The sequence below is a fragment of the Piliocolobus tephrosceles genome, chromosome 7 (assembly GCF_002776525.5).
Source record: "Piliocolobus tephrosceles isolate RC106 chromosome 7, ASM277652v3, whole genome shotgun sequence".
Taxonomy (NCBI): Eukaryota; Metazoa; Chordata; class Mammalia; order Primates; family Cercopithecidae; genus Piliocolobus; species Piliocolobus tephrosceles.
In genome coordinates, this window is record NC_045440.1 from 4,257,798 (window position 1) to 4,283,957 (window position 26,160).

The following is a 26,160-nucleotide window of genomic DNA, read 5'->3' on the forward strand; positions in this document are numbered from 1 at the left end:
AGCTCATAAGGCACCCACTTACCAAGATTTTTCAGCTTTCCAATTGGCTTCAAATGCCAGATGACCACAGAATGGTCGACATTCAGTTCTTCACCAACTTCTCGTGTAGCTGTAAGAGGATCAGATTCAGTGGTTGCTCTCAATTGGTCGTTATCAACTTTCGGCCCAGAGCCTGGGGCTGAGGCTGCCATGACCACCCTGTTCTCTTCCTTCTGGGGTGCCCAGGAAGCTTCCAGGACTGAATGATCCCCACAAAAGACAGTGGCCAGGAAGGGAGGGCTGGAGGTCAACTCCCCTCCACCACTGCCACCACAACCAAGAGGCCCCCATGGAGATTGGCCCTGAGCTGTGGGTCCCTGTGGGATGTAGGCTCCCACGGAAACTTCAGGGGATGAGCATGGGTCCTCCTGGCTGACAGAGCCTAGTGGGCACTGGGTGTGTGGGCCTGTGTAGGTGGGTTGGACAGCACTGGGCCTAGCCAGGGAGCTGGGGACTGGTGTGGCCAAAGTGGGCAGCAATATGTTGCCAAAACCAAAACTACAGTGCAACCAGCCCAGCTGGTAGGGAGAAGGAGGCCTGCCTAGCAGGACCATCCATCCCTGTCCTGGCCCCAAGCCCAGACTGCCTGCCTGTACTGGACATTGCCTGGTCCAGGAGGCCTGGGCATGATGGTCAGGTGGTGTGTCCCTGGGTTCCAGGCCTTGGTGGTCCCTTGTGAGCTGAGCATCCTCTGGGCAGGAGGAGGGCCGGCGGTCCACTGTTTGCATCGGCCCCTGGGGGTGTGCCCCCACCCCAGCTTCTCAGCGCACATGAGGACGAGGCCAGGGCTCCTCACCTGCTCTGTGGCTCCACCTCTGAACAGCCCACTGGGTGACTCTGACAGCTTCCTCCGCAAAGCTTGGGTCCTCATCTGTGGGAATGGGGTGTCCCAGGCCCCCTGCAGGCAGGAACCCACCCCCAGCTCCTCTGGTGGGCCCTCCTGGGCTTTCTTACCAACTGGCTAGTGAGATCCGGTTGGCCAAACTTGGTGTCCTATTTTTATTTTGGCCTCTTTCTTAGTGTGTGTTTTCTGTAACTACTGCTGTGTAGATCTTCTATTTGAGTTTTAGGTAGAAATCTTGCCCACCCAGAGGGCTCCCACCCCAGAGAGCCTCCACTTCGGCCCCCCTGGGCTGGTCCTGCCTGTGCTCCGCTTGGTGTGAATGTCGAGTGTGATCGATCCACACGGCTGTTTGACCCTGCATCTCCTTCCTTCTTGTTGCTGAGGCCAGTTCTGTTCTCTCTTTCTCCACCTGAACTCCACTTGAAGCCAAGATGAAGGATGAGAAGTGGTTGCTATGAAGGACCCTCCTGCAGTGAATCCGCTGTGAGGAGGCTGCGCTGGCCCAGCCTGTCCTTTCCTCCTCTAAGCTCATTCCAGAGGTCGGCCAGGGGCAGACTGTCCCTGCCTGCTCTTGTGGCCCATGAATCAAGAATGGATTTTACATTTCCAAATGGTTGAACAAATAAAAAAATAACATTTCATGACACTGAGAAGTTTCCATGTCCATAAGTAAAGTTTGATGGGGGTGCAGTCACGCCCATCTCTTCACAGGCCACCTGCAGAAGGCTGCTCTCCTGCAGCCATCTCAGAGTTCCATCCTTGAGGCAAAGATCAGTTGGCAAAGCTGAAATTACTGACTCCTGGCTCTTTAGGGAAACAGTTTCCAATCCCTGGTTTAAGGGCTGTGTGGCAGAACCCCAGGATCTTGGTCAGCTTGTTCCTCACTCAGGGCCTGCTGTGGCCTTCGCTAGTATATCTGCAAAGTCGGCCTGCTATGGTGCTTCTCATGGGGCATTGAGCTCTGTCGTGCTAGATTTCAGGGTGTCTGCCTCATGGTCACCTGTCTCACCAACAGAGACCCTGTGGCCAGATTCAAACTAGCAGGAACAGTTGGTCTTTGGCAGCAGGGATACCTTCGAGCTGAGCTGCCACCCACCCTGAGGTGGTCCCATGACACCCACTATCTGGGTCAAGGTTGGGGTAGGGCTGGTGTCCTGAACTGCCCTGCGATGTGGATCATAATAGCCAAGGGGGAGAGGGGGTTGCTATTACTCCCCATATTGTGGGGGAGTGCCTCACCCCCTGCGATGTGGATCGTAATAGCCAATTACTCCCCCCTGCAATGTGTGTCCATTATTAGCAGTCTCTTTTGTTCAGGATATTAGGAGCAATTTCCCAGGTTGTGTGTAAACAGCCTGCGATCAGAGAATGAATAACATCCTCTGCACCTCTGGATATTAGGAACCATATCACACAATGGGTGTACACTTTTTGGGAGATCTGGGATAATGTAGTCCTGTGTTTCCCTGAATATTCGGAGAAATATCACAGGGTGGCTGTACTCCCACTACTCTCTTGGCAGGAACATCATACTTTACCTACTGGAAATTAGGAGCAATATCACAGACTGGGTGTCAAGCCACTGTCATATTGGAAGTAATATCATGCTCTCCCCGACAAGTTATGAGGAACAATATCACAGGAGGGTGTGTACCTTCTCCAGTAGTGGGAGTAGTATCATCATCTCTTCCTTTAGGAAGAGGTGTGTGGTCTCCTTTCTTTCAGGTTGCAAGCAGGCCAATGGCGGTCCACACAACTAATAAGAAGCCACGTGTGGACCCTGCCCTCACTGATGGCTCAGCTACCAAAATGTCTGACATGGTATCCGTCTTGGCTTCACTGTCTCCCCTCAGAAAAGCCAGTCTGAGCTCCTGGTCAAGTCTCCGACCAAAGGAACGACAGACAGGGGCTGTGGCCGACATCCCTCAGCCTGGATTCAGGCAGCAGGGCCCGGAGCCTCTCGTCGTGGTGAAGCGGACACACAGCAGCCCTCAGGGTGGCTGCCGAGAAGTTCCCTGGGCTGCCTCCAAGCCCCACATCCTGATCCGGGTCATCAGCCTCCAGACACAAGACAAACGTCCTGCGGTGACCTCACAGCCCTGTCCGCCAGCCGACACACACAGCTTGGGCCTCGGCTCCAATCTCAGTTTCAGGCCAGGAGCCAAGAGACCTGCCCAGGCTCCGACTCAGGCTTACCTGAACTTCCCCAAGAAACCGAGAACGGGTCCCTTCCAGATGCCCGAAAATGCCATCCAGGGAGGTGAGCTGGGGGCCCCGGAGACTCTCCAACCTCCGCCAGCTGCAACCAAACTCAGACCAAGTCCGTCACCCCAGATGAGCACGAGGACACCCGCCCAGGTGCCCGGCAGCCTCTGCACAGCAGACGTTGCCTACCTACTGCCCAGGCCTGCACCATGTCCCATCACCCAGCGGCCAGCCACGATGGGGCCCAGCCTCTCAGAATGCTCCTCCGGAGACTGGAAAAAGGATGGTGCAGCTCCAGCCTCCTGACAGCTCCCTCGTTCCCCTCTCCTGAGAAGCCGGGAGCCCTCCTCGCTCACAGCCCTCATGTCTCAGAGAAGTCTGAGGCTCCCTGTGTTCTTGTCCCCCTGAGTGTCCTCTGTGAGGACCTTCAGGTTTCCTCCTCCTCAGAGGACAGCGATTCTTACCTGGAGTGAGACTGCCGGTGGCTGGGGCTCCACTGCATCCAGCTCCTGTGATTTGGAGGGGACTGTGGGACTGAGGAGCGCAGAGCAGAGAGCAGACTGTGTGTGGTGACTCCCAAGCTCCCCAGCTGTGGTGCTTCTGTGGATGTTGGAGCTCAGGCCAGGCAGGGACCAGATGCAGAGACTCTGCCTCATTGAATTCTGGTGAGGGACATTGTAGTTCGCAGGGCTCTCCGGAAACCCGCCACCAGAAGCTTCTGTGCCAGTGATTCGTTGCCTCAGAAACTGGGTGACGGTGACTTGCAGGAATCAGATTTCCACTGTGATGTCAGTAGGAAACTGGGGAATTACTGTGTGTTTGCTCTCTAGATGACTGAATCAGGGAACAGTTCAGGAACCCTGAGAGATGCAGGCCTTTAGCTGTGCCCCGCCCTGACAGCAGTGTTTTGGATGCTGTGAAGCGTTCTGCACAAAGCCTTCTTGGGGTGTTTCCTCAGCCTCGAAAATTGGGCTCTGGAATGCCATTGGAAATAGGTGTGTTTAATTTGTTTTGAAGTGAATAAAATTCTCAAAAAGATGACGTACTCTCTTTTGACTTTCATTCCGTGTTTGTGTATAACTGATATTCCAAGGGCTTGAAAATTTCTTGACTTGTTAGCAATCCAAGTCATTATGTCTCCGAAACAGAGTTGGTTGAGGGGACTGCAGGACTGGGCAGGACCTTTGACTTCTTAAACATCCACAGGGGCAAGAGAACCTCAGCCCCCTCTACCAACACGCACCTAGTCAAATTCTGCCAAGTGAGTCTCACGCACGCTAACACGTGGGGAGCGTTGCTTGCACCACCAGTCCCCATTTGGCTCACCGTGATGCCACGTGTGTGGTTCAAACTGTGACGGCCCTCGTGAAGTGGTTTCCAGATGTGCCTATGAACGAGGCACAGTTTCATTCGCCAAGTAGATCCCAGTAAAGCTGAAGTAAACTCCCAGATTTGGGATGTACTTCAGAGGTAGAATATTCATCCCATCTTCTTTCCGGATACCTGAGTACCGGGCCTTTCCATGCTTCTCCCCCTGATCTGAAGAGTAGCTGAGGTCGAGACCAACTGAAAGCTCTAGGTAAAGATATCCCATCATGTACAGGCTATCTCCGTTCTCTGACCAATGTGGTGAAACTCCATCTCTACTGAAAATACAAAAATTAGTTGGGTGTGGTAGTGGGCACCTGTACACCCATCTACTCGGAAGGCTGAGGAAGGAGAATCTCTTGAACCTGGAAGAGGTGGAGGTTGCAGTGAGCCAAGAGCGTGCCACTGCACTCCAGCCTGGGAAACAGAGCAAGACTCTGTTGGCCCTGGGACTTTAGTGGCCCTACTAAGCTAAGAGGCAGAAGAAAATTTAAAAGCCACATGAGGCTGATAATGTCATGAGCAAAAGTGGTGGCTCTATAGAGAAACGTGGCCAGGCCTGGGCCGTGCCCACGTCGTTTTTCCACCCTAATGAGCCCAGACACTGCCGTGCTGCCATGGGTTGGCCCCACTGGGCTTCAGGTCAGTAAAACTGAAATGACGGGATGCACTCTTTTTGCCTGGATGTCGAGAAGCGTGTTTCCAAGGCCAATGAGAAGTGAGATTCCTGGGAAGCATGCTGAACCTGGCCTGGAAGCCCAGGGGAGGCCAAGAACGGCCGAGAACAGCCAAGAAAGTCTTTTATGCTATTTAAGGTCTAGTATTGCAGGGCATCACTTGATATTGCCTCCGTGAAGTGTGGCAAGTCAGCTAAAGACCTTAACACCAGTGGGAATTGCAATAATTATAGTGGTGGAAGTAGGCTCATGTGTCTACATCTATACCTGCAGGTATAGACGGCCTCTCGGATGAGATGAAGCAGGTCCACAGGGAGCAGCTCTTCACTGTCAGCCACGACAAGCTCCTGGCCGTGAGTGATAGGTGAGTGGAGAGCAGGGGAGACAGCGTCTGGGATTGGAGGCCTTAACGGCACTGATGCAGAAGCCAGTCCTCGCTGACCTCGCTTGCCTTCCTCTCAGGTACCTGGGCACTGGGAAGAGCATGCATGGCCTGGCCATACACGGACCCAAGAACCCCAAAATCGCCAAGGACCCATCCTGGGTCATCAGATGAGCGGCGCTGGTGCCCCCGACTGCGCAGGAGCCGCTGAGAAAATCAGCCTCTAGAGCTGAATATGAACAGTCAGAAATGCTATAGCCTTTTCCAAGAATATTATGTTAAAAATAAATTTTTAAACTGGTGCTTGTGGAGGCTCCGTCCCCTAGGGTCTGGCTCCAACCTCGCTCGTCCCAACTGATGGTGACCCAGCCACCCGAGTGGCACTGGGTTTCTCCTGGAGGGCCCACACGAGATGGTCATGACTTCTCCCAGCACAGCCCCTGGGAACACGCCCACTCCTTCCTTGATTTCCCACCTGGCCTATTTGACTCCATCTGCTTTAGGAAATGGCACATCTGTGGAAGTGGTGACCTGGGGCTGATCTCGCCATGGGCAAGACATATCTTAGGAACAGATAGACAATCTCTTCCTTAAGAAATCTGTGTGTGAATGTGAGTCTACAGAATTCTTTGGTCAGACACTGTTCATCAGGCCATCATAGGAGATTCCATAGAGAGGCCACAGGTAGCTCTTTTCCTCTGAGAACGCCGAGAGAACATCGTCATGAAAATAAATAAGGAACAATAAAGCCATGAATGAGCACTAGGCCAGTCATGGAATTATCATCTTCAGAGGGACCCTGTTGATTCTGGAAGGCATTTCGACTGGCCCCTGTGAAGGCTGCCCACCGTGCCCTGCACTCAGCATTCATTGCTAAAGACGTGCTCTCCCTGCCTGGGGGAGGCTCCCTGAGACCCGAGAGATAATAAATACCTTTTAATAGATGACCAAAGGAAAACTGGGTTCTGGCTGGATTGTGGGCCTGTAGAGGCAGACATATCTGCTGACACAACCAAGCTCCTTCCCACTGATGTGGACTCATCCCAGGCCCCTCACCCGGATGCCTGCAGGTCCCTGGAGGAGCAAGCTAACCCACCCACATTTCTCAAATGCACAGCTGTTGCTCACACTGCAGATGGAGCTCAAGGCATGAGCAGACCACCACGCTAAAAATACCACACAGCGTCCATGCCAGGTGACGGTGGTTTTCACTCCATCCTAAAGCCCCATGTGTGAGTTGACAGCCATGACTACTAAATGGATTTTTAGACCCTCAAGACATACTTTGTTTGCTTTTATGCAATAAAGTTAAAAGACTATCACTCATATATAGGCTCTGAAACTGTGGAATAATTTGGGAACAGAGCCTCTGCCAGATCAGGATAAGCACTTGGGACAACACCCCATGACCTCGGTCCACACAAACCCATCCAGACCAGAGGCCTCCCGCACTGCTCTGGAATTTCTGTGGATTTCTGTAAACGAGGTATTAGTGCAATAAGGAACAGATGAGTGCCCTTGGAGGGCAGTTTCTGAGCCTCCCAGCCACACGGCCAAGTTCAAGCTGAAGCCGCACCACCTCCAGAAACACTGTCCCTCGCCGAGGTGTGCCTGGCTTCTCCCTTTTTCCAGAACTTAACAAAACCTGAAAGGACAGGTCTGTGTAGAAAAACAAACTACTTGCAATTCCTCTTCCCAATTCAGGCTGTAGGAAGCTCATTTCAGTCCTCACTGTGTTCTGACTGTGGCTTGGTTCCCATAAGAAATAAAGTCAGAATTCTAGTCCCTGTCTCCTGGGCGGTGTGGCAGGCATACATACCTTCAGTTACATGAGAAAAGGCATGGTGAACCACCTTCCTTCAGTAAAACTGCACAGTTCCCAGAACCCCGATGCCATCCCCCTCACGCCACTGTGAACACTGGGACAGAGCACATTTCAATACGTGCACCTTCGTGGGCTAGTTTTCTGTTTCTCCACTAAATCACCCCAAATTTAGCGCCCTAAACACTGACTTATTTTCTCACATTTCCGGAAGCTAAAGTCCAAAACAGGTCCCATCAGTTGACATCGAGCTGTCGGCAGGGCTGGCTCTGGGGAAGCGACCGTCTCCTTTGCCTCCCGCAGCCTCTAGAGGCTTCCACATCCCCTGGTCCCTATGGCACCCACTGTCTTCAGGATCCACAGGGGCCCTGACGGCCCCTCAACTGGAAGACACAGAATGTCAGGAGCCCGGGCTCTAGTGCTAGGGCCAAGCCACCCCCCCACCTACCCACCCACCTACCCCACCTCCCCCCAAGCTCCTCATGCACTCGCGTGCGAGCTAATATAGATACCACTTTAACTAGTGTCAGCTGTGTAAGTGCCCAGCTGTGAACTGGTTAACCTTGCCCACACAAACCTCAGGCATAAACTCACAGGCCATGGACCACTCCACAAGCAATGAGTGACCACCTGCTCGGGGACCTCCATGGCCCAGCAGAGCCTTCCGATGCCTCCCCGTGGGCTCAGGGACCGGCGGCCAAGGTCTGCAGCGGCCAAAGACAGCTCCCATGTTGGGAGGCACCCGCCCGCAGTTGGGTTCCCGGTACTTTAAGTAGTCCAGGTGGACAAGCCATGTCTCATGCAACTCCATCACCAGAATAACGATTGCACGTGGCAAGTGCACGGGTGGTCACCCCTCAGCCCAGCTGGCCGCACTAAGCACATCACCGCCGTGAGGCCCAATCAGACTCAGCTGCTGGCACAGTGCAGGCATCGGCCCCCCAAGAACATTCTGGATCACAATTCACAATAGTGATTGCCATCAGGGCCACACGTAGCTGAATGTATTTACAGGAGGATGCCACAGCCCACCTGGCTGGACTGAGAGCATTTCCCACTGTACATTCTGTCTCGCTCTGTCGCCCAGGCTGGAGTGCGGTGGCACGATCTCGGCTCACTACAAGCTCCGCCTCCCGGGTTCACGCCATTCTCCTGCCTCAGCCTCCTGAGTAGCTGGGACTATAGGCGACCGCCATCTCGCCCGGCTAGTTTTTTGTATTTTTAGTAGAGAAGGGGTTTCACCGTGTAGATCAGGATGGCCTCGATCTCCTGACCTCGTGATCCACCCGTTTCGGCCTCCCAAAGTGCTGGGATTACAGGCTTGAGCCACCGCACCTGGCCGCTTTATTAAATTTTTATGGCTTTTTTCTGCCTATCTACTTTATGGGAGTGTTTCTTGTTCTTATGACTGCAGTGATACTCCAAGCTACAACTCTCAATGTGTAAAATTAGTTTGGAAGGTGCCTTATCGCTAAACATTTCACAAGCAAGCATTCAGGGGCACCTAACTCGGAGGCCTGTTTTCTTCTCTGAGCCAAACCTACACTGGACTCAAAGAAAATGGCACACGGAGAGGGGATGGATCTCCAGTGCCCATTCTGAGGGGGCCTTCTGGGGAGCAGATATGGAGCGAGAAGCCCTGGGCAATGGCACCGTCGTACTAAAGAAAAGTGCATTTGGGTAAACATAAGCACCAGACTTAAGAGATTAAGCAAACTATGAAAAGAAACCACTAACCACAGCTTCTCCAAAACAGAACTAAACTCCATTTAGTTTGAATTGGAAAAGCAGAAGTGATGATCAGGATACAAAAAAAAAAAAAAAAAAAAAAAGACAAAGTATGTGAACACAGGATAATACACAAGGGCCACTGTCTCTTCCTGTGTCAGTGGGAGCCTCGCATCTAAGCTGGATTTAGAAGGTTGCTACTTTGGACTGAAAGTTATCCCCAACCCTAGTTAGTAAGCAAGTGGAGCAGAACGCTTCAATTATTTCAAGGTTTAGCGGCAAAGCTCTGCAACTCTCAAAACCATTTTAATCGGTGTGAATTTTAAAGTGACTGAATCTGTTGGCTGGAGTATCTAACAGCTTAACCACAGGGTCATGTTGGAAAATTATTCCAATTGCTTTTGTTTTCCCTACTGAAGATGGATTTGAACGTTCTCGTAGTTTGCACTTGGCTGGTTCTGATGTTTGGTCCTGAGGAGGCCCAAGTACCCGGAGAGGAAGAATCCGAAACCTCAAGACACTGGAGTGCTGTGTGGGGAGATGGAGACCCCAACCCAAAGGCCACTGACGGACTCAGCATGGGCGCAGGGCCGCCTGACGCAAGGGCCACGTATTTGCCGCTTACAAACCAACACCAGCACACACCCTCAGGTGTGCACACATGCTCTATACACGCTCACGTCTGTCCATGCCACCAACAACACACACCCCTGAGATGTGCACAGACACTCTGTACATATCTGTCCCTGCCAATGCCAGCACACATTCTGCACGGGCTCACATCTGTCCCTGCCAATGCCAGCATACACCCCCAAGGTGTGCACACATGCTCTGTACACACTAACATCCCTCCCTGCCAATATGGGCACACGCCCCCAGGGGTGCACACACGCTTTGCACATACTCATGTCTGTCCCTGCAGCCTGAGTCAAACAGTCACAGAGAGGCAGAGGAGGATGAGGAAGGACGCGATGGGCACTGAGGTCCTGGGCCGGTTCCCCTCCCTACCTTGGGAGAGACCCCTCATGTGATTCTGCCGTCACTCACCCTTCCACCTCCATCCTCCATCCTCCCACAGGGATCAGGACACCCACTGCACAGAGCTGTGATGAGCATGAACAGAAGATGGCAGGAGCTCATGCCTTGACCTAAGTGCTGGGATTACAGGCGTGAGCCACCGTGCCTGGCCAAGGATGTTCCTTTGTTCCTACAGGAGTATGTGACTGGTTTGTCTGTCGGCTGGTAGGGAAATGAATCATGTGACACTGACTGGTAAGACTGTAATACTGTAAAATACAATATATAAATTATAATACCAAAATGGTGCAATACTATCTACTACAATACCAAAGGCATCGATGAATAGCCCAACGCTATCATATGTGACTGAGAGACTGAATGCTTCCTCCCTCAGATTGGTTACAACATATTGTCCTATCACAGTTCTCTCTCCTTCATTCAAAGTGAACAATCCAAATAACAGACAGAAATAATAAAGAATAAAGGGCAACAGATGCAAAGAACTCACGAGATGACACTCTATGGTAAACTTGATGTACTTACGAATTAATACCAACTCATTATTAGTAAAAAATAAACATCTTTACATCAAGAGTAGTTTTTCCTTTAATAAAAAAAAGTGGAATGTGTATAATGGACAAGGGATAATCAAAATTTGCCAAATGAGGCTAGTAACACAATCCCAACAATTCACAACCATTATTCACTGGTCCATTAATCACAGGACAATACATACAAATGAAACTTACCTGGCCGGGAGCAGTGGCTCATGTCTGTAATCCCAGCACGTTGGGAGGCCGAGGCGGGCAAATCACGAGGTCAGGAGTTCAAGACCAGCCTAGCCAACATGGCGAAACCCTGTCTCTACTGAAAATACAAAGAATTAGCTGGATGTAGTGGTGGGCGCCCGTAGTCCCAGCTACTCGGGAGGCTGAGGCAGGAGAATCGCTTAAACCCAGACGGCGGAGGTTGCAGTGAGCCAAGATCGCACCACCGCACTCCAGCCTGGGCAACAGAGTGAGACTTCATCTCAAAAAAAAATAATAATAATGATAATGAAATAAAAAAATTAAACTTACCTACATATTAGAAAAAAACATCAAAATTCAACCATGAATCCAGCACATTATCAAATGAATAGACAAAAATTCTACCAACAAACTTAAGAAAATATCATTATCTATGAAATTCAAGTACTACTGCTTAAAGAGCATTTAAAGAACTCTCACTTCGTTTCCCTGCAAAACAAGGTGAAACGCATACTCAAGACTCTTTAAGAATGAGTCACTGATAAAAACAATATACTTGTAACTTGTGTAACATTTCATACATTTTTTTCAAGCACTGCACCATAATTAATTTGCATCAGGCTTTCCAAATTAGAACAACTTCACTTATAGAACTTCTTTCCAGTGGGAGTTTTCACATGACTTTTCAAATGTTAAAACTGAAAATATTCTTGCAGTTTCTAAACTATTAGAGTTTTAATCCTGTGTACGTCCTTGTATTTACAAGGCCCAGCCAGCTACAGTGTGCATTTTCATATGTGCTTCAGTGGGTATGAGAGAGATGAAACATTCCCACATTCTGGACATTCATAGGGTTTTTCTCAGGAATGAGCTGATGTCTTCAAATGGAACTAACGCAACTGAAGGCCTCAGCACAAATTTAGATTCAAAAGGCTTTTCTCAACTCTGAGTCCTCCCAAATCTTCAAAAACAGGAAAATCTGAAGGCTTGACCACATTTCCTACATTCTTAAGGTTTCTGTGCAGTGTGAGCTCTTTCATGTTTATGAGGGAATGGGAAAGAGTAAATGTTTTACCACATTTCTTACATTCAAGGGGCTTTATTTATTTTTTATTTGAGATGGAGTCTCACTCTGTCGCCAGGCAGTGGTACAATCTCGGCTCACTGCAACCTCCGCCTCCTGGGTTCAAGTGATTCTCCTGCCTCAGTCTCCTGAGTAGCTGAAATTACAACCATATGCTACCACACCCAGCTAATTTTTGTATTTTTAGTAGAGACGAGGTTTCACCATGTTGGCCAGGATGGTCTCGATCTCCTGACCTCGTGATCTGCATGCACAGGGCTTCACCTCAACCCCCTGTGGCTTTTTATGTCCTTGAAAAACAAATAAGACAACTGAAATGTGTCACCATACCCAGTTATTTTTATTTATTTATTTATTTATTTTTGAGATGGAGTCTTGCTCTGTTGCCCAGGCTGGAGTGCACTGGTGTGATCTCGGCTCACTGCAAGCTCTGCCTCCCGGGTTCACGCCATTCTCTTGCCTCAGCCTCCCGAGTAGCTGGCGTGAGCCAGCATGCCCAGCATTATTTTATTTTTTGCAGAGACAGAGTTTCACCATGTTGCCCAGGTTGTTTCACATTGTTTTAATCTGGGCTGGTTATGAACTCCTGGGCTCAAGCAATACACACACCTTGGCCTCCCAAAGTGCTGGGATTATAGGCTGAGTCACTACACCCAGCCTCTGTATCATGACTTCTTTCATGGTGAGTAAGGTGACTGAAACAAGTGTAGGCTTTACCGCATCTCTTACATTCATAGGGTTTTTCTCCAGTATAAATTCTTTCGTGGAGGTGAAGGGAACTGAGGTGACTGAAGGCTTGGTCACATTGTTTACATTCATAGGCTTTCTCTCCAGTATGAGTACTTCTGTGGTTACAAAGGGAACTCAAATGACTAAAGGCTTTGCCACACTGTTTACATTCATAGGGTCTCTCTCCAGTATGAATGCTTCCATGGTAATGAAGGGAAGTGGAACAGCTAAAGGCTTTAATCACATTTCGTATATTTATAGGGTCTTTCTCCAGTGGAAGTCCTTTCACGCATCTTAAAAGAACAAGAAAATCTGAATATTTTCCCACATTCCTTACATTCGTAGGGTTTCTCTCCAGTGTGAGTTCTTTCATGTATTAGACAAGAACCAGAAACAGTGAACGCTTTACCACATTGTTTACATTTATAGGGTTTTTCTCCTGTGTGAGTTCTCTGCTGTCTTTCAAATGAATTGAGAAAATAAAAAGCTTTCCCACATATCGTACATTTATAACTGGATTTCCACTGTGCATTACCATGTGTCTTCTAACACCTGGAACAGAAACAAAGAGTTTCCCACACTGTTTACATTTACATTGCTTCTCTCCATATGGTTTGTATCCTGAGTGAGCTAGGATGTGCCTATTAAGGAGGGAATGATGTACAAAGGCTTTTCCACAAATACTGCATTCACATTGTTTTTATCCAGTAGAAATATTCTCATTCAGATCAAGATTTGGAATTTGGCTGACAACTTGTCCATCATACTGACTACCTTCTTTGCTTTCACACAGTCTCTGTACCATATGATTTCTGTAAAAAAAAAAAAAAAGATAAGCACATTATTATTGGTTGGTTTAATAATTTTCTACTTATTAAAAAGTCTTGGACTTACATTGCTACCAATACCAGGGAAAATGCATTTTTTTTTTTTTCTGTCATGACTGAACTATTTGAAAGTAAATGGGTTACCACTGAAAACACAGCTACCACCTGCATGGCTATGACCAAATTAGTAACATTCATATACACAATTTTGTAGTGCTATTTTCAAGTAAACTGTTTTCCAAACACTGACTGCTACACTGAAGTACGTTACATTTTGGGTGAAATTTTTCTAAAAAGAAATAAATTTCAAGTGACTCTTATTTGCTTTGATTACTTGTTTTTAAGTTCATGACATACTAAGATTCCTTCAGAGGACTTTATTTCCTCTTCTCAGTGCAAATTATCTTATATCTTTCCCAGGTTTTTCAAAGTGATCTTCAATATTCTGGTCTTTCCATTTGTTTCCTAAAATGCAGACCCACAAAATTATCACAAAATTATTACAAACTATAGAAACATTACTAGATTTAATGTTCATTGTACATAGTGCCCATGCCTGATTTCTTCAACAAATCATTCCCTTGCCACATTCCAAATCACAAACAGCACTGATGATAGGGAAATACTTCTGTAATTAAGTGAAATGTGTTGTCATTCTCACCCACAGAAGCCAGGTTCATGCAGGTTTCCTGCATCACTTCTATGTAGAGAGTCTTCTGAGAAGAATCTAGCAAAACCCGTTCCTCTTGGGTAAAGTTCACAGCCACATCCTCAAAAGTCATGGAGTCCTAGAACATTCCACACATGTGGATAGAAGGATGGGTGAGACTGACAGCACTGGGAATTTATACTCAATTCATAAGCTGTTTACATGATTCTAAAATTTCCAAGCATTTATTCTATGACTTGATTGTCACATCTCTTACTCTGTTCACACATACTCCCTCCCACACAGCAGTACTAATGCTAGAATTGAACTATTCAAAAAGGCAACAGCAAAGTAGAAACACCTATCTCATTAGAGAATCCAGGGAGTAAGATGTGCTGCTAGGAGTTACCTTTTAACTTCACTTTGTACATTTCTAGTATCTGCCATAATAAAGTCCTACCTGATGTGCATAAAGGAGTTAATATTATCAGTCCTGAGACTACTTATTCTTAAAAACGCCTGCTCGCAAAGTTCCGTCTTTGTTTGTATTAGTAACTTACATTTTGAAAGGGATTCCACCAACCCAAGTAATAAGAATGACCTACTGCATCTAAATGGCTTATGCAATATATTTGCCAAAACTTTTTCTGCTGAAGGTCTATTATTTTGTGTCACTGCAGTGGTGCTTAGGGAACCAGCCACCGAAACACAGTCTGAACACTGTTCAATGAGTTTCCCTGGTAGACAATATTTTACATGTGCTGTCACTTGTTAACTGGGGAGTTGAGCCTATTCCATGTGATTACACCGAGAGAGTAGGCTTATTAAATTTAATTGAGTTGTAAATAAAATGAATAATTGATATTTAACAATACTAATACAACAATTTTTAAAATTTCTATTGCACAATGTCAAGGCAGAGGAATAAGAGGAAATAGGACACATGTTTTTTAAAATGACATTAATGTCACCACTTCCAGATGCTATTCCTATGAAATCACATAAATTCCCAAATCAGGTTTTTTTTAGGCAAGAAAAACTACTTTTCATATGTAGTAAAAATGACAAATGTCTAATGCTTTTCCATCATCTAAAAAAAGAGTGATGGCTTGTCTAACATACTTCTAAGAGTTTCAAACAAAAATACTCAGGACAGCACAGTATTAGCAGAGAGATGAACAAGCAGACCAAGGGGGAAAAAAGTCTTAATGATGCAGCATTTATATGGAAAGTTGATGAATGATAAAGTAGGCACTGTAGAATAGAAAAAGAAATCACATGCACTTTAAAATATGAGGCAAACCAGGATGGCATCTACTTGGGAAAATGCATTGCATTCTTCTCTATTCCATGAACCATAATCAACTTATTATATATCAAATATGAAAGATAAAACCAGAACACTTTCAGAAGTCACAGGAAGATTTTTTTTTTTTTTATGAAGCATTAGGCAGAATTTCTTTTATGTAAGAAAATAGTGATAAAGGAACAGACAAACTCAAACATATTAAAATTTAGGGAATAAAAAGAAAATAGAGTGAGCCACGCATGGTGGCTCACGCCTGTAATCCCAGCACCTTGGGAGGCTGAGGCGGGCGATCACCTGAGGTCAGGAGGTTGAGATCAGCCTAGCCAACATGGCAAAACCCCATCTTTTTGTTGTTTGTTTGTTTGTTTGTTTTTTGAGATGGAGTCTCGCATTGTCACTTGGGCTGGGGTGCAGTGGCAAGATCTTGGCTCACTGCAAACTCCACCTCCCGGGTTCAAGCAATTCTCTTGCCTCAGCCTCCCAAGCAGCTGGGATTACAGGTGCCTGCCACCAGGCTCAGCTAATTTTTTTGTATTTTTAGTAGAGACAGGGTTTCACCATGTTGGCCAGGCTGCTCTGGAACTCCTGACCTCGTGATCTGCCCACCTTGGCCTCCCAAAGTGCTGGGATTACAGGCATGAGCCACCGTGCCAGGCCTACAACCCTATGTTTACTAAAAATTCAAAACTTAGCTGGGTGTGGTGGTAGGTGCCTATAATCCCAGTTACTCGGGAGGCTGACACAGGAGAATCACTTGAACCCTGGAGGCGGAGGTTGCAATAAGCAGAGATGGTGCCACTGCACTCCAGCGGGGCTACAAAGCAAGACAGCGTCTCCAAAAAAACAAACAACAACAACAAAAAACCCTCAGATATCCAGATAAGAGGATACAGATGTGTCCACTGTCGTAAATTCTTCACCATGCTACAAGAGGGGAACTGACATTTTGGTGAATCTTTGTAAATCATCAATTTATCCATCACACTTTTATTTCACCAGTAGCATCGACAAAGCTAAGTCCTACAATTCCATTTGAAATTACCCTTTAAAAGAACAGACCTTTAAAACTTACTACACTCACTCTGGGGAAGAAATAAATACGAATTTTTAGCAAATAAAATACATCATTTTACCTTGCCTCTTTGGAAACAGTATGTTTATCCTTCAAGCTGTACTGACAAAATGTATCTTACAGTCAATGAAAACCTGAAACTCAAAGAAGTGGACAAGCCTTTTCAAGGTAACAAACTCAGGGAGAGGCAGTGCTGACTCCAACACAGACCTTTCTAAGTGTCACGGCAGGCCATTCTATCCGTTGGGACACCCATCCTGTTCAGTAAAGCACTCAGTGACCACCTAGGAGGCACTGGCACTGCTCTTTGTCCTCCTGTGTGCCTTAAGTGCATTTGCATATTCAGGTTCTTGCACATCCTCTCTGGGGTGGGTTTTCCTTGTCCTTTGGGACAGTTTTTCTCTCTTCACAAGTCTGGGACAATCTAGAGAGCAGAAATCATTTCTGCCTTTTCCTCTCAATATCAGCATCCCATTGGCAGACCATCAATGTGTCTCCGAGGAATAAAAACTCCGGCTGGAGGAACAGTTTTAATGACCTAAGTTTAATGACATTACATTGTATTGTCCATTCATTTTAATGTCCTAAAATTTTAATGACCCTAAGGGGTCACCATTTTAGATGAAACTATACCAGGAGATTCCTCTAAGGCCAAGAGCATCCAGCTGCTCTCCTGAGAGCCTCTACCCCCTACCTCAGGCTGTCCTTGGGGATGAGATGATGCCGGGGCTGATACTCACTAGACCCTCCAATAGACATGGCCACTGTGGGTATCCTGGGTCACCCCCAGACAGTTCTAAAATGCCAGGACTAGGAAAAGACAGGAGAGTGTCTGAGGACACAACATCCTGTAAAGTTTTCATGGGGGGACCTCAACCTAAAGACATTTTGGTAATATGTACACTTAGGAAAGGTGAAAAGAAGAGAGGTACAAAGATTTTTTTTTTACAGTAGAGTGTCAGATGATTTATTCTCTGTTTTCCTCTCATGTAAAATGTTTGGAAACAGAAAAATATTTTGGCCAAGGTGGCTGACGCCTGCAATTCCAGCGCTTTAGGAGGCTGAACTCAATTAAGGTCAGGAGTTTGAAACCAACCCAGCCAACATGCCAAAACCCTGTCTCTACTGAAAATACAAAAATTTGCTGGACGTGGTGGTGGGCGCCTATAAGCCCAGCTACTTGGGAGGCTGAGGCAGGAGAAATTGCTTGAACCCAGGAGTTAGAGGTTGCAGTGAGCTGAGACTGCACCATTGCACTCCAGTCTGGCTATAGAGCGAGACTTCGTCTCAAAGAAAAAAAAAAAAAAAACAAATTATATATATATATATGGTTTGCTTCCTCATTAACCTTATCAAAGCCTCTCATTTACGCCCCTCCTGTGGACACCAAACCACAAACCATGACTGCGGTACCCGGTTTATGAATCGCCCTTTGCTCAAACACACCGTTTAACGTTTTAACAAAGCCTCAGGTTAATTTTAGGGGGAGAAAGGTGGGACTGGAAGCCCCATGAACCACAGCTCCTCCCACGCTGGAACCTCGCTCACCGAGTCGGGGCTCTCCCGGATCACCCTCCCGTGGTCACCGCATTACGTGGGTGGGGGAGGCGCGGGATTCCCGAGAGGGCTCCGGCCGGCGGAAGTGGCGCCCACAGGTACAGACAGGGAGGCAGGTGTCCCGCTGCCTGCCCTGCCCGGCCCGGCCCTGCGCAGAAGGGGACTGAGGCCGGGCTGCACGCGGCGACTCGGTCCGCCGGTTCCGCAGCGGATGGCTAGTTCCGGCAGGTTTCAACCAGCCCACTTCCCCACTTTGGGAAGCCAGGCGCACAGTCCACTCACCATTCCTCGGCTTCCTGCGTGTACTGGCGTCAGCTAGGGATGTCCCAATACCCGCAGGTCACGGTGGCAGAGGCTGCTGCAGGGCCACCTGGGCCTCCCACAGCCAAGAAGTAGCAGCAGAAACGAACAGAAAGACCCTCCTGTGGCGAAGGCGAGACAAAGCGCCCGCCAGTCAGATCCCGGAAGCCGCCCTCTCCTTTCCGGCGGCGCACCTGATTGAAGGGTCCCCACCCCAGCGCCCCTGATTGTATGGGGCTTCAGGCCCCGCCCCCTCAGGCCCTGAGTGACAGGAGATAGCGATCTCACGTGAGGCTGGATGAGGCCAGAATGACCGTTTTGGCCTAGCGGTTTGTAGGGGTTGCGTCCTTCCTGCCCTGGGATCTGACCAACCTTGTATACAAGGTTATAGCTATTTGTGCATAATATATAGATAAAATTGTAAGCAATACAATGACAATTCTGTAACCGCCCAGTGGGTTCACCTTGCCCTCTACCTAGACAGAGTCGATTTCTCAAGAAGGGGGAATAGCAACAGAGAAAGAGTAATTCACGCAGAGTCGGCTGTGCGGGAGACAGGAGATTTTATTTTATTTTATTTTATTTATTTTTCTGAAACAGAGTCTTGCTCTGTCGCCCAGGCTGGAGTGCAGCCTCCGAGTTTTATGATCATTCAAATCAGTCTCCCTGAGCATTTGGGGATAAGAGTATTTACAAAGTTTATTTTGCCAAGGTTGGGGATGCTTGCGCATGACACAGCCTCAGGATGTCCTGATGACAGCTGCCCAAGGTGGTCAGAGCACAGCTTGGTTTTGTTGGAAATAAATGCTCCGTGCCGCAAAGTGAAACCAGCACTCAAGCCAAAGTTTTCTCAGCAACGCAATTTACTTCTGCGGAAGCGTGCTACTTGCATCAATCACAATCGCAAGAGCACACGGAACAAAGGAAAGCAGGGGTGTTTACTCCTAAAGCAATCCCTGCCTCTGGCATGGGCTGGGGTCAGACCTCAAGATCTAAACTGACCCGGTTGGCTATTTGTGAATATTTTCCCAGATAAGGAAGGGGGAAGGGGGATGTGAGTTACAAAGGTGGGACATGTGGTTTCGAAGGGAGAAGTGGGTGCAGAGCAGGTAACCAAGGGAACAGATGTGAGTTATTGATTAGAACTGACGGGAAGGTTGTTTACAGTAACTAAGGGCAAGGAGGCATGGAGAACAGGAAAGTTGAGTTCCAGAACAAAAAACAAGAATGTTAACATACCAAACCTTGGAAGAGAAACTGACTGTATCTGACAGTTTTATACATTTTAGGGAGACAGGAGACATCAATTAACATATGTAAGATGAACACTGGTTCGATCTGGTACAACCTGAAGCAAAAAGCCAGGAGGCGGCTTCCAGGTCACAGGTAGGTGAGAGACAAAAGGTTGCATTCTTCTGAGTTTCTGATGAGCCTTTCCAAAGGAGGCAATAAGATATACATTCTTCTCAGTGAGCAGGGGATGAGTTTGAATAGAATGGGAGGCAGATTTGCCCTAAGCAGTTCCCAGATTGAGTTTTCCCTTTATCTTAGTGATTTGGGGGGCCCAAAATATTTTCCTTTCCAATTTCCCCCTTTTGTTTTAAAAATATTTTGGAGAAAGCATTTTAGAAGAAAATCAGTCTCTGGTGCCAGGTTTTGTCTGATTTCTCATGGAGTAGCTGGGATTACAGGTGCGCGACACCACACCTGGCTATTTTTTTTTTTTTTTTTGGTAGAAACGGGGGTCTCCCTTGGTTGCCCAGGCTGGTCTCTGGTGCCCACCGCGGGGCTCCTCGTAATCTCTACAAATAACCCAATGAAGGAACACCAGAGCGTGAAAAGCGGAGGACGACCGACAAAGGACTCCCGAGTAGGTTTTCACTTCAAGCTCTAGGGTAAGGAGGGCGCTCCGAGAATTCCAGGGAAACCTCGGGAAAATATGGGTCAGGCCGAGAGTGAGTTCGCTAATTCCTTAAGCTTTGTGCGGCAGTTACTGCGCCGTGGAGGGGTAATTGTGAGGACCCAAAATCTCACATCTTTGTTCCGTCTGGTAGACAGTATTCTCCTTGGTTCCCGGAATATGGAGCCATGAATGTAAAAGATTGGGACAAAGTCGGATCAGACTTAAAACGAGCACAACAAGAGGGCCACGATATTCCCGTCTCTGGTCTGTGTGGTCGGCAATTAAAACAGCACTGGAGCCCGTCCACACTGAGGAGGAGGAGGAGGAGGAGTTTCAGGATGACATAGGAAAGTTGAATAATCAGGAGTCTAATTATCAGCAAAGTGAACCATCACAGTCTAGTTTAAAAAAGGGCCAGAAACGGGGAGGTATGTATGCTAATCTCCGAAAACTTATAAGAGAAACAGCGCCACCTACTGCGCCTTCAGGGGAACGTCTGGAATGGCCACCCCCAGGCCAGCCTTAGGAATTTTTGGAAGGGGAGCCCGAGACGCGCCTTGGGGCTCCCATTGTTGCAGGCCCAGCCAGTAACTATGGCGAAGGGAAGCTTCAGGCTTATCCAACAGCCAATTACGATGAGGGAATGATCCAGGCTTGCCCACCTGTTAATTATGGTAGAGGAATGCTGCCAGCCGGTCCAAATACAAATTGTGGCATAGGGACAATCCAGGCATCCATTCGCCAGGCACAAGAAATGGGGGATTTGAATACTTGACAGTTTCTGGTAATTATTTCGCCAGCTAAGGAGCCCAGAGAACTTGCTCAAGCATGCTGGGAGCCATTTCCTTTTAAAATATTAAAAAGACTTAAAGCAAGCAATTGGACAAGATGGGCCAAATTCTTCTTATGTTCATTCCTTGTTACAATGTGTGGCTTATAACAGACCTTGAATACCTGTGGATTGGGAGGTATTAGCCCGATCCACCCTGTCCCCTCTGAATTTCTCCAATTTAAAACCTGGTGGACGGAGGAAGCAGCAAATCAGGCACGCAGAAATGCTCAAGCCCAACGTTCCGTTAATATCACATCTGATCAATTGCTTGGAATCGGACAGGCATGGGGTACTCTAAATCAACAGATGTTAATAGGTGATGAGGCTGTTGATCAGCTCAGAACTATATGCCTAAGAGTCTGGGAAAAAATTCACGACCCTGCTACTGCTTATCCTCCTTTTAACACAGTTCAACAGGGTCCAAGGAAGCCTTATCCAGATTCTATCGCCCGTTTGCAGGATGCGGCTCAAAAGGCTATTTCCAACTCTCATGACAAGAAAGTGATCGTTCAGCTGCTTGCTCATGAAAATGCTAATACAGAATGTCAGGCAGCAATTAGACCTATTAAGGGATTGGCAGATCTAAATGAGGAAAAAACTTTAAGTGAATACATTAAAGCCTGCGATGGCATTGGGGGGCACTTGTATAAGGCCAGCCTCCTTATATAAGGCCAGTGGGGGAGAGGGGGATGCTATTACTCCCCATATCATGGGGGGTGCCTCACCCCCCTGCGATGTGGATTGTAACAGCCAGGGGGAGAGAGGGGGTTGCTATTACTCCCCATTACTATGTGGATCGTAATCATTACTCCCTCCTGCAATGTGTGTCCATTATTAGCAGTCTCTTTTGTTCAGGATATTAGGAACAATTTCACAGGTTGTGCATACACAGCCTGCGATAAGAGAACGAATACCACCCTCTGCACCTCTGGATATTAGGAACCATATCACACAATGGGTGTACACTTTTTGGGAGATCTGGTATAATGTAGTCCTGTGTTTCCCTGAATATTCGGAGACATATCACAGGGTGGCTGTACACCCACTACTCTCTTGGCAGGAACATCATACTTCACCTACTGGAAATTAGGAGCAATATCACAGACTGGGTGTCAAGCCACTGTCATATTGGAAGTAATATCATGCTCTCCCCGACAAGGTATGAGGAGCAATATCACAGGGGGTTGTGTACCTTCTCCGGTAGTGACAGTAGTATCATCATCTCTTCCTTCAGATGACAGGAACAATATCACAGGGTGGGTGTACACCCTGTGTAGTTTTGGAAGCAATGTCATTCTCTCTTCTTGTAGGTTTGATGATTCCTATCACAGGAGGGGTGTACATCCCTTGTTATATTGGATGGAGTCTCATCCTCTTTCAACCTGTATCTTTAGAACAATATCCCATAGGGGCTGTACATCTATTCAATATTGGTAGTAATGCCATCTTCTCCTTTCTTGGATATCAGAAACAATATCACAGGAGGGGTGTACACGCCTTGCAGTATTGGTAGTAATATCACCTCTCCCCTGTGGTTATTGAGGACAAAATCCCAGGGTGGCTGTAAGGTTCTTACTTTATTGGGAGTAATATCATCCACTCACCCCCTGGATAACAGGAACCATATGACAGAAGGTGTCCACCCCCTTCGATATTGTCAGCCTTGTCATCTTCTTCCCGCCTGGATATTAGGAACAATAACCCGGGGTTGGGTGCAGTGTACACCCACTGCAATATCAAAAGTAAAATCAGCCTCTTTCCCACTGGATATGAGGAACTATATCACAGGTGTGTGTACACCTTCTGGGATATTGGGAGTACTATCAGCCTCCACCCTGCTGCATATTAGGAACAACATATGGGGGGCAGGGTGATTACACCCCCTGCGATATTGAGAGCAATATTCTTCTCTTTTCCCTGTACATTAGGAACAACATCACAGGGGTCTGTACATCTTCTGCGATATTGGGATTCATGTTATCCTCTCCCCTAATGAATGTCAAAAACAACATCACAGAAGGGTGTACACCCCCTGCGATATGACCAGTAATAGCATCGTCTCTACCTTTGGATACTAGGAACAACATCACAGAGGGTGTGTACACTCCCCTGCGATATTGGGCCTAATGTTACCCTCTCTTCCTCTGGATATTAGAAACAATATCCCTGGTGGAGGGAGGTGGAGTACATTAAGAACAGTATCACCGGGTGGGTGTACACCCCCTGCGATATTGGGTGTAGTATCATCCTCTCTTCCCTAGGATATTAAGAACAGTATCACAGGAGGGGTGTACAGCCACAGCCCCTGCGTTATTGGGAGTCATAGCATCTTCTCCCCTTCTCGATGTAAGGAACAACATCCCAGGGTGGGTGTACATCCCCTGCAATATTGGGTGTATTGTCATCATCTCCCAAAGTGAATATTGGGCATAGTGTCACAGGGGGGTGTACACCTTCTTCGATATTGGGAGTAATATCATCCTCTCCCCTCAGGATTGTAGGCAAAATATCAAAAGGGTTTTACAATTCATACGATATGGGCAGTAATATCATCCTCTCCCCACCTAGATGTTAGGAACTATATCACAGGCGGCTGTACACTTCTTGCGATATTGGGAGTCATATCATCTTCTCCCATCATGGATATTAAGAACAATATTACTAAGGAGGTGTATACCCCTGCGATATTGAGAGTAATCTTATGCTCTCCCCTTCAGGATATTAGGAACAATTTCCCAGGAGGTGTGTACAACCCCTACGATATTGGGAGTAATATCATCTTCTCCCCCTGAATATAAGAAACAATATCACAGGATGATGTACACCCCCTGTGATATTGGAAGTCATATCATTTTCTCCCCCTCTGGATATTCGGAACAATATCACAGTGGGTGTCTACACCCCCTGCGATATTGCCACTAGTATCATCGTCTCCCTCCCAGGATATAGGGAACAATATCACAAGGGGGTGTACACCCCCTGCGATATTGGGAGTAATATCTTCCTCTCCCCCTCTGGCTATTAGGAACAATGTCACAGAAGGGGTGTACACCCCCTGCTGTATTGGGAGTGATATCGTCCTCCCCGTCCCCAGATATTAGGAACAATATCACTAGGGAGTGTACACCTCCTGCGATATTGTGACTAACATCATCCTCTCACCCCCTGGATATAGGGAACCATATCACAGGGGTGGTGTACACACCTTGTGAAATCGGAAGAAATATCATCCTCTCCACCTTTGGATTTTAGGGACAATATCACAGGGGATGTCTACACCCCCTGCAATTTTCGGAATCATATCATCCTCTCCCACCCAGGATATAAGGAACAAGATGACCGAAGGGATGTACATCCACTGCCATAGTTTCAATAATGTCATCCTGTGCCCCCTGGCTGTTAGGAATAACATCATAGAGGGGTGTACACTTTCTGCGACTTTGGGACTCTCCCCGTCCCTGAATCTCCCAGAGCCAAAGGAGGTGTCCTGGGTGTGAAACCCGGGAGGAAAAGGAGCTCGAGTCTCTTTCTCTGCAGCGTTCCTTCCCTGGCCCGGAGACGGAAAGGCACACGGTGTGCGGGTGCAGAGACACCATGTCCTTAGGTGGCAGTTCCCTAAGGGTGGTGAAAACCCCTCCCACTGCTCACCTTGGTCTCTCTTCCTTCTCTCCCTTTTCCTTGTTCAAGGGCCCCGGGTTCCCTCGAACCTGGGGCTTCCATGGATTCAGGTTTTCCTTCCCTTCCTTTCTCCCAAAGGTCTGGGGAACCAGGGCTCCGTTCCAGCACTTCATGGGGCACCTGGTACTTCTGGCCGTGGGGCCATAGGCGTCGCAGTTTTTGCACTTGACCTGTGGGTGGAAAGGAAGTGATGTCAGTGAATGAGCTGAATCAGGGACAACATTCAGAATTTAGAGATTATTTATCACATCTTGGCTGAACGTTTTCGAAAGACTACTTAATAAATAACTGTAATGGTGAGTTGACTCAGTGACTGCCTCACTTTCTCCAGAGTTCTTGTCTTTGATGGTTATCATAATATTTACTTAAAAACAGTTTTTTGTTTTTTGGGTTTTTTTGTTGGAGACAGAACCTCACTCTGCTGCCCAGGCTGGAGTGCAGTGGTGCAATCTTGGCTCAATGCAACCTCTGCCTTCTGGGTTCAAGCAATTCTCCTGCTTCAGTCTCCCAGGTAGCTGGGACTATAGGTGCACATCACCATGCCCAGCTAATATTTTTGTATTTTAGTACAGACGAGGTTTCAGCCCTGTTGCTCAGGCTGGTCTTGAACTCCTGAGCTCAGGCAATCCAGCAGCCTCGGCCTCCCAAAGTGCTAAGATTACAGGCATGAGCCACTGCGTCCAACCAAAAACAGTTTTTAAAATATATTCAAACTGATAATTTCATAGGTGATTTTTTTTCAGAGAATGACAAATATGTTTAAAAATGGAATGAGTAATTTTAGATCTTCCTGTTTTCTGAAAAAAAAAAAAAAAAAAAAAAAAAAAAACACCACTCAGAGTGGTACAAAGTGTTTAAACCCAATGCTATGGACATCTATACATTAAGTTGACCTTAAGGGGCTTGATGTCAATATAGATAATAATATAGCTAATGATTAAAAAAAGTATCCATGTGCTATCAATAATATTTAAATGGTATTGTGCATTTGACTAGGAAAATCATGTTGAACCTGAAATACCATGAAAAATAAAGACAGTAAAATATATTTTATACTTTTTGGTTGCACAGAAGTAGATCATCATGAACAAATGTATAAGGTTATAAAGTATGTCATAAAGTAGAATATTTATTAACTGTGTTGATGTAAATGGAAAAAACTTAATATAGGTTAGGATATTTTTAATAGACTGTAAAAAGGTGATAGTGACTTAAGTGTACATGTAACCTGAGACACGCAAATGGAGCAATCATGGCAGGTACAGAAAAGGACAGAGGCCATTACCCTCCCTGCTCCCCATGATTATGCAAACATTTCTTTGCTAAGCTTAAAATTTTACTTAATATGCAAAATGTCTTCTTTGAATTTAAATATAATATGCTGTA

At 47.1% G+C, this 26,160-nt stretch overlaps 2 pseudogenes; one reads left to right on the top strand and one right to left on the bottom strand.

Moving 5' to 3' along the window:
* The first annotated feature begins 668 nt into the window (after positions 1-668).
* Positions 669-3,561, top strand: LOC113225302 (annotated as a pseudogene).
* An 8,903-nt stretch (positions 3,562-12,464) lies between these two features.
* LOC111530108 lies at positions 12,465-13,452 on the bottom strand (annotated as a pseudogene).
* Positions 13,453-26,160: the final 12,708 nt, after the last annotated feature.